The sequence below is a fragment of the Thalassophryne amazonica genome, chromosome 9 (genome assembly GCF_902500255.1).
Source record: "Thalassophryne amazonica chromosome 9, fThaAma1.1, whole genome shotgun sequence".
In the NCBI taxonomy this organism is placed as follows: domain Eukaryota; kingdom Metazoa; phylum Chordata; class Actinopteri; order Batrachoidiformes; family Batrachoididae; genus Thalassophryne; species Thalassophryne amazonica.
Genome location: NC_047111.1, coordinates 84,634,601 through 84,652,056, shown reverse-complemented (window position 1 = coordinate 84,652,056; position 17,456 = coordinate 84,634,601).

The window sequence follows — 17,456 nt, the reverse complement described above, 5'->3', positions numbered from 1 at the left end:
AATTTGACTTTCTGTCTCACTGGTGTTTCTTGACTCTGTTTGTCTTATCAAGGTTTTAAGAATGTTTGGAGGAGAAAATACCCAACACTGATTTCAAACTTAATTCAAAAGAACAGCTGCTCACAGCTTGTGGAGGATTATCAATCCGCGCGCCACAGCCGTGAGGAGTAAACGAGACAATTTTCTTCAATACTTAAATTTAGCTGCGCAAAAACGCCACATATTCACAGATGAGCTTTTAAGAATAATCATCTCTGACGTGTGCTGACAGCGCTTGCCTCTCACCCTCATCCTCCTTCACAGGCGCAATGTCAGATTCTGGAGCGGCCGTCAGCGTCCCCAAACGGTCGTCACAAGGTCGTATTCTCCGGCAATTAAGCCCAGATCACTGCTGGCTTAAATGCAGTTCCTCATCTCTTCATTGGTACCAGCTGAGAGTCCTTAGAGCTGCACGTGAATGTCACAGATGTCATAGATCGTCCTGATTAGAGAATCGCACGTGAGCGCAACAGGTGCAGCAGATCCCCGTGACAGAGGTGAGAGACTGTTCTGCAGCACATTCTCCACAGAGATCAGCCCCAAACCACCTGGGAAGGAAAACAAACACAAAAACAACAAAGCAGTGTCCAGCCAAGCCCCCCAACACACAACAGAAACCGACTTCTTCTGAAACTTCTCTGTTCTCTCACGACGTCCTGGATCAATAGAGCCTGAAATGTGGAGGTTTTCAGCTTGAAACAGGCTGACGACGGCGCCTGGGAGCGCTGCACAATGTCCCGCACCGTGGGAAGTCCTTAAAGCGACAGTATCACCTCAAAATCTCTCATCAGCCGTTAAAATTTTCACCGAAAACCAGCTCAATTTTTCGAACCCTGTCCACTTCGATGTGTCTCACAGGTTTAGAAAAAATTTTGATCAAACAAAGCGCCAGTCTCTCAGCAACTTCTCAGACAAAGGAATTCCGACGAGGGGCTGGACGACTCCTCCCACAAGGAGTGCTCACATATGAATGAAATGCATATAGTTTTTGAAAAAAATAAAAAGGACCTATACTTTATGGACAGACCTCGTATGTTTGTCTGCTGGTTTGTTAAACATTAGAAGGATAAAGAATTTATGTACAGTTGTGCTCATAGGTTTACGTACCTTGGCAGAATTTTACATTTTGTGGTCACTTTTCAGAGAATATGAATGATAATACAAAAAATGTTATTTTTCCCCCACTCATTTTTCATGGTTGTGTGAAGCCATTTATTGTAAAAAAAAAAAACAGGTTTACTCTTTTTAAATAATAATGACAACAGAAACTACCCAAATGACCTGATCAGAAGTTTACATACCCCAGTCCTTAATACGATGTGTTGCCCCCTTTAACATCAGTGACAGCTTGGAGTCTTTTGTGGAAGCTGTGGATGAGGCTCTTTATTTTCTCTGATGGTAAAGCTGTCACTGAATATGTCTTGGACATCAGTTATGAATAAATACAAACAGTATGGCACTCTATGGTTAAAAAAAAAAAAAAAACAAGCTACAGGAGAGTTGGTTTTAACTGCAATGACAACATTTATTACACATTAGCTCGATGAGCTTCAGCCAAATATTAGTAATAAAGCTCGTAGTAACAACACATAATGCTCCAAAACTATGCACAAGTAGACCTAACAAATGACTTAAAATAGTTGGTCCAACACAAAACTCAACATGTGGCTACACACAAGACACTTATTATTATTATTATTATTAGGGATAGAACTCATGAAATTATTGTTCATTACTTTCCATTTCAGTCATACTCACAGGTGAAATGTTCATCCACAGTCTTTGAACTGGTGATTTGTGCAGTTTATAGCTGCACATGAAGGCATTTTTGGCAAAATCACGGTTGCGTCCACCTGGTTAAAGATCAGTAGAAAAGAGCGTTCAGGAGCGGTACATGGGAGTGTATGACTATTTTCCAAACTTTTTCTTCTGTTTGGATCTGAACGGAATCTGTACATCTTGAAGCCCTTGCTGTGACTATTTGTGCATCCAAATGCACAGCAACCCGTCATTTTCAGCAAATAAATAAATAAAATAACTGGATTTACATGCAAACAGATAAACAGTGAACACTATTTTGAACCCAAGATGGCACCACAAGTCACATGACCATTTTTTTTTGACTCATCATGTTGCCACTCTGTCTAATAAAGGCACCCTGCTCAGCGTGCCGCTCTTGTTGGAGCGACATCTCCCTTGTTTTGGAATTGTGGGATAGCCAACCTGGTCTCACGGCAAATCGTGATTCAGCAGCATGAAATATACATTAATCTATTGGTTGATGATATTGTGACGAAAAGCGCCTCATTTTCGTCACGGCAGCACGAATTCATTGTAATTCATTCCGTGATGGCTGCGGGGGGGGGGGGGGGGGGGGGGGTCCGGTTATTATGGATAGGGTGGGGGGAAAGAGTAAGATTAGGTTATGGTTAAGGTTAGGGTTGGGGGTAGGAGTAGGGTTAGGAATAGTGAGTTAAAAAAAACCCGTCACGAAAATTTGACTCATAGCTTGCACACAGATTGAGCTCGCTGGACTACTTTCACCTGACCCAGTTTCCGGTTGTTGCTGGATGAGTGAGATACTGACTTATGATCATTTAGGCATAAAAACACACAAGATCTTTCATCGCCAACTGTAAATGGTTATCAAAACATCCATCCATCCATCCATTTTCTTCCGACCGAGCTCTTCACCCTATCTCTAAGGGAGCGCCCAGCCACCCTGCGGAGGAAACTCATCTCGGCCGCTTGTATCCGCGATCTCGTTCTTTCGGTCATGAGCCGAGTCATGAGTTATCAAAACATTTCAATCATATCTTTCTGAACTCTTCCACATCATCTCCATCGTGTCAATGTTTACAATGTGCTTGAGTGATAACAGGTGAGGTTGCTCATAAACTTTAAGTTTCTTAAATATTCATATCAGCCACTCTTCAGTTATCTTCATAATTTTATTACTGGTAAATTTTAGAATTAATTTTGATGACATATACTCATTATCTCACAGGAATTATCACAATTATCTGGGAACTACTTTTTGCACAGGAATTGATCAGCACGTTGGCCGCAGGGGCGTACTAACACAGAATCCCCAGAAACTGGTTAGAGGTTCGGCCAAAAGTTAGTGGCAGTTGTGAGAGTGTGTAATAAAGGCACTCTACCACAAACCGATGGTAGATGAAGCCGCACACCAGAAATGGCACGAAATGATTCGATCCACTGACATCAATAGCTTTTTTGCTTAACAACTCCCTTATCAATACTTCAGAGCGCACGCTGTTTTTGAGGGTGTTTGTCAGGGAAATGATCATTTCTCTATGTTGATTACAGACCCTGCAGCGGGTCTGTAATCAACTGCTTCTGCAACGGCTCTGCTGCTTTGAAGCTTGAACCAATGAAGCAGTGCTCCAACCCGCTGCTTTGTTGGTTCATTGCTTTGATGCTTTTCAGAAGCAGCAAGTCCACTTCTTAACCCCCCTCAAAGCCATTTAAAAATGCCAATCATGAGTCACTTTTGTGCTGATTAAAGTCACTAACTGGCCTCTTGTCTTGTTGCAGGCAAGAAACAAGAGTCGCCCTCCGTTCCATTTACACAGCTCCAAACGCTGCGCCGCTCTCTGCCGAGTCAAGTTAGAGTCCGGACGGAATTAACAACTTCAAAGCGAATAGCTATTTTAAATCAAATGACACCTCTTTCCAAACGTTGTAATACAAACAATAAACTACAATCGACTAAAACATTTTTTTCCTCCCAAAATGAGACGTCCTCTTTTTTTATGAATTACATTGATGCTGACGTGCAGCGCAGCCGGCTGCAAGAGCTCAGCTCAGAGGTACAGAGTGACATTCATACCATTAATGTCTGCAAGGAAATGCTTTTCAAAAAACTACAAATTTTGTTTATTTTTATTTACAGTGAGGAAAATAAGTATTTGAACACCCTGCGATTTTGCAAGTTTTCCCACTTAGAAATCATGGAGGGGTCTGAAATTTTCATCTTAGGTGCATGTCCACTGTGAGAGACATAATCAAAAAAAAAAAAAAAAAACAAAATCTGGAAATCACAATATATGATTTTTTACATAATTTATTTGTATGTTACTGCTGCAAATAAGTATTTCAACACCTGTGAAAATCAATGTTAATATTTGATACAATAGCCTTTGTTTGCAATTACAGAGGTCAAACATTTCCTGTAGTTTTTCACCAGGTTTGCACACACTGCAGCAGGGATTTTGGTCCACTCCTCCATACAGATCTTCTCTAAATCTTTCAGGTTTAGATTTTCAGCCCCCTCCAAAGATTTTCTATGGAGTTCAGGTCTGGAGACTGGCCAGGCCACTCCAGGACCTTGAAATGCTTCTTACAGAGCCCCTTCTTAGTTGCCCTGGCTGTGTGTTTGGGATCACTGTCATGCTGGAAGACCCAGCCATGACCTATCTTCAATGCTCTTACTGAGGGAAAGAGGTTGTTTGCCAATATCTTGCCATACATGACCCCATCCATCCTCCCTTCAATACGGTGCAGTCGTCCTGTCCCCTTTGCAGAAGAGCACCCCCAGAGTATGATGTTTCCACCCCCATGCTTCACGGTTGGGATGGCTTTCTTGGGGTTGTTTTCATCCTCTAAACATGGTAAGTAGAGCTGATTCCAAAAAACTCTATTCTGGTCTCATCTGAGCACATGACCTTCTCCCATGCCTCCTCTGGATCATCCAGATGGTCACTGGTGAACTTCAGACGGGCCTGGACATGTGCTGGCTTGAGCAGGGGGACCTTGCTGCCCTGCAGGATTTTAAACCATGACAGCATCATGTGTTACTAATGTAATCTTTGTGACTGTGGTCCCAGCTCTCTTCAGGTCATTGACCTGGTCCTCCTGTATAGTTCTGAGCTTTCTCAGAATCATCCTTACCCCACAAAGTGAGATCTTGCATGGAATCCCAGACCGAGGGAGATTGTCAGTCGTCTTGTGTTTCTTCCACTTTCTAATAAATAATCAATTGTTGTCTTCTACCAAGCTGCTTGCCTGTTATCCTGTAGTCCATCCCAGCCTACAGTTTTACAGGTCTACAGTTTTGTCCCTGGTGTCCTTAGACAGCGCTTTGGTCTTGGCTATGATGGACAGGTTGGAGTGTGATTGATTGAGTGTGTGAACAGGTGTCTTTTATAACAGGTAACAAGTTCAAACAGGTGCAATTAATACAGGTAAAGAGTCCAGAATAAGAGGGCTTCTTAAAGAAAAATTAACAGGTCTGTGTGAGCCAGAATTCTTGCTGGTTGGTAGGGGGTCAAATACTTTGCAGCAGTAACATACAAATAAATTTTAAAAAATCACACATTGTAATTTCCGGATTTTTTTTTTTTTTTTTTTTAGATTATGTCTCTCACAGTGGACATGCACCTAAGATGAAAATTTCAGACACCTCCATGATTTCTAAGTGGGAGAACTTGCAAAACCGCAGGGTCTTCAAATACTTGCTTTCCTCACTGTATGTCCAGAGATCTAGGCGCCACCATGTAGATTTTATTTAAGTCCAGAGATCAAAGATCCAGTGACCAGTTTCATATTTATCTACTTTAAGACTCAATAAAATGTTGTTGACATAGAAAACCTATAAAGCCTACTTTTAGTACACAGAAAATTCACAAGAGGTATTGATAAGAGAATCGATAAGGAATCTGATCGATAAGCGGAATCGATATCGATAAAATCTTATCAACACCCATCCCTAGACCTAAATGACATGGCGTGATGCTGAAGAGCTTCGCTCATAAAATGTGTGCGACATATACGAGGTCTGTGATGAAAAAAGCGGTCCTTTTTATTTTTTTTCAAAAAATAAATGGATTTGATTCATATGTTTTTACATCAGACAAGCTTGAACCCTCGTGCGCATGCGTGAGTTTTTTCACGCGTCGGTGACGTCATTCGCCTGTGGGCAGGCCTTGAGTGAGGAGTGCTCCACCCCGCCCGTTGGAATCTCTTTGTCTGAATAGCCGCTGCGGACAGCGCGCGTTGCTTTATCAACATTTTTTCTGGACCTGTGAGGGATATCCGAGTGGACACTATTCGAGAAATTAAGCTGGTTTTTGGTGAAAAGTTTAATGGCTGATGAGAGATTATGGGGTGTTTCTGTCGGTGTAAGGACTTCCCACGGAGCGGGACGTCGCGCAGCGCTTCCAGGCACCATCGTCGGCCTGTTTCGACCTGAAAACATTCTAATTTAAGGCTTAATTCACCCAGGACGTCGTGAGAGAACAGAGAAGATTCAAAACAGGCCGGCATGAGGACTTTATGCGGACATTCCACTGTTTAAGGACATTTTGTAATGAAAGATGTGCGCGCAAATTCGCCAAGTTGTTTCCGTGACGACTCGGTGAATCTGTGTGCGCCGCGACAGGAAAAACACCTCCGTGTTGAAAACCATTTGTAAAATTCAGGCGGGTTTTGATGGCTTTCAACAAGTGAGTAACTGAGAAATTGTTTAATAGCTTGGGCATGTACCAACTTGCCCGTTAAGGTTTCCAACGGAGGTGTTTTTCCTGTCACGACCCCCCCGCGGTCGGGTCCGGCCCGACATGCGACTCTGCCCGCACGTTCTTTCATTACAAAATGCCCGTTAACAATGGAATGTCCGAATAAACTCCTCATGCCGACTTCTTCTGAAAGTTCTCTGTTCTCTGACGACTTACTGGGTCAACAGAGCCTGAAATGTGGAAGTTTTCAACTTGAAACGGCGAAACGCTGCCGCCTCGAAGCGCAGATCGCCGTCAGGCGCCGTGGGCTGTCCTTAAAGCGACACTACCAGATCAAAATCTCTCATCAGCCGTTAAAATTTTTACCGAAAACCAGCTGAATTTATCGAATGGTGTCCACTCAGTTGTGCCTTACAGTTTTTGAAAAAAGTTTTATCAAACAAAGCAGCAGTCTCTCAGCCATTCCTAAACAATGAAAAAAACGACGAGAGGGTGGGCGACTCCTCACTCAAAGACTGCCCACAGGCGAATGACGTAACCGACAGGCGTGAAAAAACTCTCGCATGCCCACGAGGGTTCAAGCATGTCTGATGTAATCACACGTGATTCAAATCCATATGGTTTTTGAAAAAAATAATAATGTCCGTTACTTTTATCACAGACCTCGTACATTACCGTTACACTTAAGTACCATTTGTTACGATGACATAATATTACAAATGGTAAAATCGTATTTGTGAAAGGTAATCCCATGCGATCTGGTTTCTGTACTGCGCCGGTTATTGTAAGCATACGCAGCACAAAATAATTGGCAGATGGAAAAGCGCTATATAAATGCAGTCCATTTAATTTATTTTTGCAGCCATATGCTTGAATAATAACAAATTGTGTGTGTAGTGTGACGACCACAAAAGTGTCACATTTGTGTTTATGGAAATAAGAGTAAAAGGAATTATTTTATTTTATTTTGAATACAAGTTATTGTATTTTATTTTGAAAAAAGTACCCCCAAGAGTTTTGCATTTCCTTGTGCATTGGTTTGGCTTCCTTCAATGTGTATGCTGTAATGTTTGCTCCATGCCAGCAGGGGGCGAGGGCGGGCGACTGGTTTAGCGTCTTGTATTGTGTTTGATCTCATTACTGCAAGATCCTTGAACCTGACAAGCCGTGTCCTCCTTTTTCTCCTGCATCACAGGTTGTGTTACAGGAGTCAATCTGTTAACCACGGTGCCGTTGCTACGGTACCCGTTACAGATTTTTGGTGGCCCGTATGGGGAACGGCGTCAGATGCGCAGGCGACGAGCACAACCAGAATCAGCCATGTGAAGCGTTCCGGCAGTTGGCGACTCTTCAGCCCATTCATCTGGAGGAAGATTGGGTCCCACAGCCACGATGTCAGTGCCTCCCCTGCCCTCCAACGTGTGAAGACGCAACTTACCTGTTTTGGCTGACCTGGTAGAGGAATAGTCTTTAGTGCGAGCCGTCCGGGTTCAATCCCACCGCCGTCCCGGCCACAAAGGTCCTACAGTCACATTTAGATTTATGCTCCTCTGGCACTTCTGCAACTAGACACTCAAAGTAGGGATTCTGGCAGAAACCATCACGCTCCAGTTCTAAAGTAAAACAGACAACAACATAGTCAATTACACATGAATGTGTGACCGTGACCATATGACCCTCAGTGACCCCTGAATGACCAGAGTGTAAAGAAATGATCCACTTGTGACACAGGCTCCTTTTACACCAGAACAAAAACCACATGTACCATAACATGAAAATGAAAATTATTGATATCTGCAAGTTTTTACTGTTCAACCTGTACAGCAATAAATAATAATAATAAATAATAATTTAATAATTTGCAACTTTTGAGGTTTAGGTTTAAAACCTAAATAAAATAAAATAAATGAAATTGTTGAAACTCCTTGGTGTATTGATGAAGGTGATTGAACTGTTTTGGGTGAACTGACTGGTTTTACATGAACATATTTAGAGCTCTCAAGTCTCACTCAACCGGTCCTGTCAACATCTTGTCACGTTCTCATGCTAATGCATGATGTTCTCCAACATTCCACCGCTACCTGCAAGACAAGATTTGGTGGAAAATAACTCGTGTATCTCATCTGCAGAGCTCTGCATATTTGTTTTACACAAATATTGTGTCCATCTGTCAATTATTCATCATTAAGGAGCATTTGTCGTCACGGGGCTGTGAAAGAACAAAGTACAGTAAAGTACAAAGTTACTTTTTACTTAAACTGAAAAACTCACTTAATTTGATAAAATAGATAAAAGTCTCTTTTTTCTAAATTAACAACATTTGGCCATTTCACAATTGGGGTTTTACTGACATAGTAATGTAAAGAAAAATTAACAAATACAAATAACACTGAACATTAAGGCGCTTAAGACATTTCATACTTTTAAAAAGTACTCTGGGTTAAGCCAAATTTATCACAAAGGTTAATTTAACCTCTAATTTTAAACTGGAGCAGCTGTTTGTTGTGATTATTTAGCCAGTTTCGAGGATCAGGACTTACCATGATCATTCTGATATATCTTGACAGTTTTCTTTCTTTGCAACATGTACTTTGAAATTCATGTCTTCAGCATAAAAAAAAATAGCAGCATGTTTCTCACACTGCCCGCAGCTTCTGGCTGACTAGTGGCGAGTGGTAGAGTTTCTTTGAAAGCCCTTCAGTATGGAAGCCTATGGAAGCTCATTTCCACCCCCCCCCCCCCCCCCCCCAAAGATCCAGATTATTAAATCATAATTACGAGATAAAAAGTCATAATTATGAGATTAAAAAGTCTGAATTATTATGACATTAAAAACTCATAATTACAAGATAAAAAGTCATAATTATGAGATTAAAAAGTCATAATTGTGAGATAAAAAGTCATAATTGTGACATAAAAGTCGAAATTATGACTTTTTAATCTCATAATTATGAAATAAAAAGTTGTAATGTCCATAGATGGCGGGATTGCACTTTGCTTTGGTTGACAAATGTGAGTTAACCTCAGAAGAAGATGGTCTCCATCTGTGTAGACTGTGCTCTGTGTTATTAGCGTGACAACTCACAAATCTTACATATATTTTCTGAAGAATCGTGTAATTTGGGCCTTTGGAAGAACGGAGGCAAACAAAGAAGAAATCAGGGGGTTGTCACTAGCAGGTAAGGGCGGTTGTTTGTTGGAAGGACACGGTCGTAAGTGAGTTGGCGTTTTTGGATAGCAAGCGGCCAGGCTGTGAGTGATCGAATATGGCAGTAGAAGGTGGCTCTGGATCTGATCAAGAATTTAAGAAGTTTGTTGCAGATTTAGATGTTAAGCTGCATGTTATTTATGTCCAAGAGTCATGGCATAAGCCTCAATTAGATTTTGTGGTCCAGGGATATATAAGTATCAGACATGATCAAAAGGAAGGACAAGGAGGTGGCGTGGTGACCTTCAGTAACCATGGCATGAGATATAAGGTTGTGGGCTTAGGGCAGGATCATGAGTCAATAGTAATTAAAATTTGTATTGAGAATATGGAATTGGTGCCGATTAATTTCTATAACGCATGTCATAGATTAAGTTTAACTGATCTGGATAGTGTGCGTGGGCTTGAACAGGGTAAGGTTTTGTGGTGTGGAGATTTTAATGCTCATAGTGTTTTGTGGGGAAGTCAGGATAAAGATGTGAATGGGTCTACTATTGAGGACTATTTTGAAGAAAATGATTTGGTTTGCCTCAATGATGGAAGGCACTACATATAACACCACCAATAATACAGAGAGTTATATTGATCTTACCCTAGCATCTCGTGAAGTGGCAGGTATCATTTCCTGGGAGGTTTTTAAGAAGTCCACTGTCGGTAGTGACCATTTTCCAATTACTACAAGTCTAGGAATAAGGGTGCTGAAAGACGAGGATGCAAGAGTGCCCAGGTGGATTTTGGGTAAAGCTGTTTCAAGTTTTGATAGAGGAATAGTTCCTGAAATTTCTTGAATTAGATCACTTAGAAGGTGCGTGGCTTAATAGTGACAAGGTTTCCTCTGTTACCCGAGCTGCACAAGTTGCTATTCAAGAAGCAGTAGGAAAAATAGGCAAAAAAGAGTGTACCATGGTGGAGTTCAGAATGTAAGGAGGCTGTTAGAAAGAGAGAGAAAGCCTTTAAAAGATTAACAATATGTCACTCCTTGGAGATGCTCATTCAGTACAAAAAGGTGCAAGTGCTGCTTAGGAGATCTATTAAAGTGGCAAAAAAAAAGGTTTTTTGGAGGCAGTACTGTAATAATATTGGAAGGAACATAAACTTGTCAGATGTGTGGGGAGTTGTAAAGAAAATGACTGGTATTCGAAGAAGTGGAACAATTCCTGTTCCAGAAAATAATGGTAATGTGGCTACTAGTAACAGAGAAAAGGCTGAGGTTCTTGCTAACGCACTTGTTAAGCTGCATAGTTCTGCTAACTTGTCAGATTCAGCAAAAAAATATAGACATTACACATTAGCATTGCACCCTGAAGCAAGTATTAGGAAAAGTATATTAAATGAATATCTTGACTTACCTTTTTCTGTGTTTGAGCTTCAGCAAGCCCTTTGCACTGACACGAGCATGCCTGAGACTCACACAACAGCACAGACTGTGTTGTGATGATGCCACCCACTGTGTTCACAGCTGGACACCATTCTTTGTTCTACCGGCTGCCACGCACTCTGCGCTGGATGCTGCATATATAAAATAATTATTTTGTTGCAGATTAATCATTTTTTTTCTGCAGACTGGCTGTTGAAAACGGCTATAATCACTTCCTGAATCACAGAGGAGGCTGCAGCCGGAGCCGTTGGCACGTGCGCATGCCCAACAAGGTGCAGAAAGCATTTTGAGCCGTTTAAAAAGGTACATTTACATTTAAATTACATTTTGTTTACATTGTCATGGCTTGATAAAACAGTTGCGTGTTCTTTTCTTCTTATCTGCAGCTGTTAAAGCTGTTATAATCCTTCAGACGAGCTGCGCTCTGATGCGATCTGCTGATGTCACCACTCGCTCTGTTCACTTCTTTACTCCACTTGACGAGCTGCACGTAGTCTTGGAGATTAGATTGCGCCACATAGCACGATATTTGTGCGTGAAAGATTTTTTGAACATTTCAAAATTCTCTGTGCACAATAGCACGCACCAGCACCCCTCTGGCATCCTGTCTGCACCCGGTAAAGACAAGTTTACTCTCCGGCACGACACATCGCGACACCGGTCGTGATGTGTCGTGAAGCAAAGGCATGCTCATGTCAGTGCACCTTAAGCATGCCTTAACTTTTAGTTAACAGAAAGGTTACAGGTGGTCGAACAGAACATTTAGTTAAATAGAACATTTAGTAAAACATACAATATTTATCATTTTGACAGTTCCTCCCTTTGATCATAATATGATAAATAAAGTAATGAAATAATAAATCAAGCACTATATACAAATGAGAACATAACACAGCATCTGTATTGTGACACTTTTGCAATGTTAAGACAACATGTCATAGGGTTACATTCTTCAGGGAACCCATGATCATCATCAAGAACATACAGAAACACCACCACCTTCTCTGGGCCCGAGCTCATTTGAAATGGACATACGCAAAGTGGAAAAGTGTGCTGTGGTCTGATGAGTCCACATTTCAAATTGTTTTTGGAAATCATGGACGTCATGTCCTCCAGACAAAAGAGGAAAAAAAAACAAACAAAAAAAAAAAACATCCAGATTGTTACCAGCACAAAATTCAAAAGCCAGCATCTGTGATGGTATGGGGGTGTGTTAGTGCCCATGGCATGTGCAACTTACACATCTGTGATGGCAACATCAATGCTGAAAGGTACATCCAGGTTTTGGAGCAACACATGCTGCCATCCAAGCAACATCTTTTTCAGGGACGTCCCTGCTTATTTCAGCAAGACAATGCCAAACCACATTCTGCAACAGTGTGGCTTCGTAGTAAAAGAGTGCAGATACTAGACTGGTCTGCCTGCAGTCCAGACCTGTCGCCCATTGAAAATGTGTGGCACATTATGAAGCACAAAATGCGACAACAGAGACCCCGGACTGTTGAACAACTGAAGTCGTACATCAAGCAAAAATGGGAAAGAATTCCGCCTACAAAGCTTCAACAATTAGTGTCCTCATTTCCCAAATGCTTATTGAGTGTTGTTAGAAGGAAAAGTGATGTAACACAGTGGTAAACATACCACTGTCCCAGCTTTTTTGAAACGTGTTGCAGGCATCAATTTCAAAATGAGCAAATATTTACACAAAAACAATAAAGTTTATCAGTTTGAACATTGAATATCTTGTCTTTGTGGTGTATTCAACTGAATATGGGTTGAAGAGGATTTGCAAATCATTGTATTTTGTTTTTATTTACATTTTACAGAACGTCCCAACTTCATTGGAATTGGGGTTGTATATCAGTCTGTGTGTAATGAATGAATATAATAAAGTTTCACTTTTTGAATGGAATTATTGAAATCAACTTTTTTTCATGATATTCCAATTATATGACCAGCGCCTGTATATTGTTGTGACACTGATTACAAATCTTGAAAAAATAATCAAATTTATATATATATATATATATATATGTAACGGGGTTGAATTGTACCTGTTAAATTATGGCAAAAAGGTGCAACACCGCCATCTAGTGGCGCAGTGGTGGACTTGGGTAAAGCACAGAAAAAAAAAGACGTCCTTTCCTACGGTCCGGGATAATTAATTATTTTCTTTACATTCCAAATGGTTATATTTAACATTTTGCCGCGGCATGTACTCACTGTGGCTTAAGCTAACTGCTTGAGCACTTTCTGTGAGTTATTGGACCAAGAAAAAGATGTTTAGAGACTTATTAATGATGCTAAACTAGCTTAAATGTTTTCCCTCGTGGCAGGTGTGTTCAGATTGTCCCGACACTGACGCAATCTTTCCCACACCACTGCGGTGCTATATGCTGTGTTGCAGGTAATATTCTTTTTTTGTGCATTTTTCCTGTAAATGTAACCTTCCCTGATGTTTTATTTTGTTATCAGCCTGTGTGAGCAGCTTTTGGTTGTTCAGTTAAAGGGCTCGCATTTGTTCACATAGTTCTGTATTTAATGTTAATGAGTCACTAGTAAAGTATCTCATAGTAGATGTTTATTGTGTTCTTCAAAGATGCTTCATGTCATGTAATGATTATGTAGGGATTGTCAATTTAGAATGTTAGAACAACAAAATAATACACTATACAATCACATTAGAATGTATTTTTCTTTTTATTTTATATGAACAGATTTCTGTATTTAATTGCAACAATTGACTTAATTACTGGCCAGCACAGAAAAAAAAGATGACTTCACTGTGGTGTGTTCAGATTGTCCCGACACTGACGCAATCTTTCCCACACCACTGCGGTGCTATATGCTGTGTTGCAGTGCTGTAATAAAGTACCATCATAATCCACCTGGTCGTCATCTCTGGAGGCAACAGCAATGTGGTAGCCTGCGACCCGTCACATTGGTGCCGTGACCTGTCGATCTGTTGCTGGTTCTTCACCCTGGACCGGGATTACCTTGCTGGAGAGCTTCACCTTGCACTTCCAGGTGGACAGAGTATCTGCCGGTCTATAGCATATCTGGTTGTTGCTCCACCAGTTCTTTTGTCTTATTATATTCTTTTCAGTTTTTATTGTGTTTTATGAGATCCTTTTTGTGTGGAGATTTGAATATGAGCTACATACAAGGGAATGCTAGTACGCCTCCTTTTATTGGTAGAGGTAGGGGTAGGGGTATGGTGTTGCAGTTTGATAGCCCTGTTCGGGGGGGGGTGTTCATGTGATGGGGGGTGAGCACGTGCTGTCTGGGACCTCTTCAGTCAGTGGGGATGGGGTTCCTTCGCAGAGCTGTCATGCTGAGCCTACACAGAGCACACCGGTTACTGCTACATTTACGCAAAACCCGGTTTCACCCTCTCCTGATGTAGTCAGTCAATTGGGCGACATTATCAGGCAGGTTGGACAACAGCTGGCGGATAGCGTAATTGCACGCCTCAGCCCAATGCATAGTACACCTACACCGAGCCCCCAGAATGTACACGATGCCCCCACTAACTTGTATACACATAGTCAGAATTTGTCACAAGTTCAACTACTGTCTCCTAGGAAGGTGAAAGAGCCTCCAACCTTCACAGGAGATAACTCTGACTCTGTGGATGTGCACGAGTGGGAAGACCTGATGAAGGGTTACATACAGAGGGCGAATGTCAAGCCAGAGCAGCAGGCTGAGGAGATACTCATCCACCTCAGAGGTCGAGCTAAAGATGTTGTGAAGTTTGGGATGAGGAACAGCGGCATCGACGTGACTCTAAACCCAGATGCCATTTATGCCCTCCTCCGGAAACATTTTGCTGCTGTCCCCTGTTCCCCTCTTCCTCTGGCAGACTTTTACACTACACTCCTGAAGAGTAGCGAGGATGCATATGACTACTGGCTGAGGCTCAACCAAGCTGCAGATGTCGCTGCTGACCGCCTCAAAGAACAGGGCAAGGAACTACATTGCCCCAGTCTGGAAGTTACACGTATGTTTATAAAGAATTGTCCTTGCAAAGAGCTTGCTATGACTTTCAGGTCAAAGACAATTGATAAGTGGACTGCGGTGGAGGTTCAGGATGTGTTGGAGGAGTACCATGCCGAGAGAGGTTTGAGAGGTGCTACTGCTGCTGCGAGTAGGAAGCCCAGTGAGAATGTGTATGTGAACAGTGTTGAGGTACTTCACACTGCGGTACCTCCACCTGACTTAACAGACTCTCACACAACGAAGTCATCAGACCTGGTGGCTCTTGAACGCGTCATCAGTATGTTGGAGAAAGTTCTGCTGGGGGGACCTACTCCAACCCAAGCTAATACCACCAGGCAGCTTAGAGTGAGAGCCCCCAGGATTGAGGGTCTGAATGAACTACCGTGTGCTGTCTGTGGCGATGCTAACCATTCTGCACTCACTCATTGCCGTGACAAGAACCTCTGCTTTAAATGTTTCTCAGCCGGTCACTCCAGACGCAGCTGCTCCGGGCAGATGGCATCTACACAGTTGGGAAACTAGAGGATCTGCATCAAGGGGAGGACGGTGCGGATCCTACGGATGTTCCTCCCTCAGTTAATATTGACGACTTTGAGTCAGTCTTTGAGTCGGTCTGTTCCAGCGTGCCCTCAAGCAAAACTGTCATATTTCAAGGCACACACAGAATTCAGAAGTCAGACAGCTTGTTCTACACCACCGTCACTGCAGCAGGTGTCTCTCTGAAGGCAATGATGGACAGTGGATCGACAGGGTGCACATTGAGTGAACCTGCTGCACAGCGCCTTCTGCTTCATAATCCAGATATGAAACATTGCTCTGCGGATGATGTTATCATTGTTGGATGTGGGGGTCATCAAGTCACGCCTTCGGCTGTGTGCGACGTCGGAGTAGAGGTGTATGATTGCAAAATGATTATCCCCATGTTCGTGGTACCTGGACAGACCGATGACATGATCTTGGGCAGCAATGCTGTAAAGACAATTATCCGACTATTAAGAAAGACTGATGGCTATTGGCGCCTCATGTCTGAGCCCAGTAGTGTAACTGATGATGACTGCCACCACTTCTTTTCTCTTCTTTCCAACACAGAGAGGTGGAGAGGTGACACGGTGCCTGACAAGGTTGGCACACTGAAATTGCAACGGTGTGTGTCACTACAGCCACAAAGTGAACACCTCGTGTGGGGCAAGCTTCCTGCTTCTGCACCTGTGTCGGTTGGTAGTACAGTGATTGTTGAACCAACTCGTGCAAGATGCAAACCCAGAAATGTCTTGATTGGCAGGATTGTTACACCTATGTGGGGTGACAGATGTCTGCCCATGAAAATCATCAATCCTACCAATGAGCCCATAGTGCTGAAGAGGAACACAAAACTTGCGGATGTGTTTCCTTGTGTTGCAACTGAGGATTTGTCCCAACCTGACCACATCCGAGTGCACTCTCAATCCCTGGCTGATGCTACGATGCCAAGTTCCAAGGAGGATGTTAGGAGAACATTAGACGAGCTTTGTTTATCTGATTTGGACTTGGATTCATGTGCAGTCTCTGACCTGTGGAGGGACAGGCTTCTCCAGATCATTGAGAGGCATAAGTCAATCTTCTCACAACACAAAATGGACTGTGGGGAGGCAACTGACTTTGTGCACAAGATACATCTAGTGGATGAGAAGCCATTTTGGTTGCCCTACCGCAGAGTGCCACCAAGCCACTATGAAAAGCTGAGAACAGCCCTCAGTGAAATGGAAGAGAAAGGCATCATTCGCAAGTCCTCCAGTGAGTACGCATCGCCCCTTGTCCTTGTTTGGAAGAAAAATGGAGATCTGCGCATTTGCACGGATTTCAGATGGCTCAATGCTAGGACAGTGAAGGATGCGCACCCACTGCCTCATCAGGCTGACGCTCTCGCTGCACTGGGTGGAAATGTCTTCTTTTCCACCATGGATCTCACCTCTGGCTTCTACAACGTGCCCTTGCATGAGGACCACAAGAAGTACACTGCCTTCTCATCCCCTTTTGGTCTGCATGAATACAACCGGATGCCTCAGGGTTTGTCCAACAGCCCAGCTACATTCATGCAGATGATGCTGTCAATCTTTGGAGATGAGAATTTCACCAGCCTTTTGTGCTACTTGGATGATCTTTTGGTCTTTGGGCCTAATGAGCAGATTGCACTTGAGCGCTTGGAGATGGTGTTCTCTCGCCTGAAGAGTCATAACCTCAAACTGGCACCAAAAAAGTGCCACTTCCTGCAGAGATCTGTTAGGTTTCTTGGACATGTCATCTCTGAGTCAGGGGTGCAGACAGACCCTGGAAAGGTTGCTGCCATTAATCATGTACAGGTGTCTGATTTGAT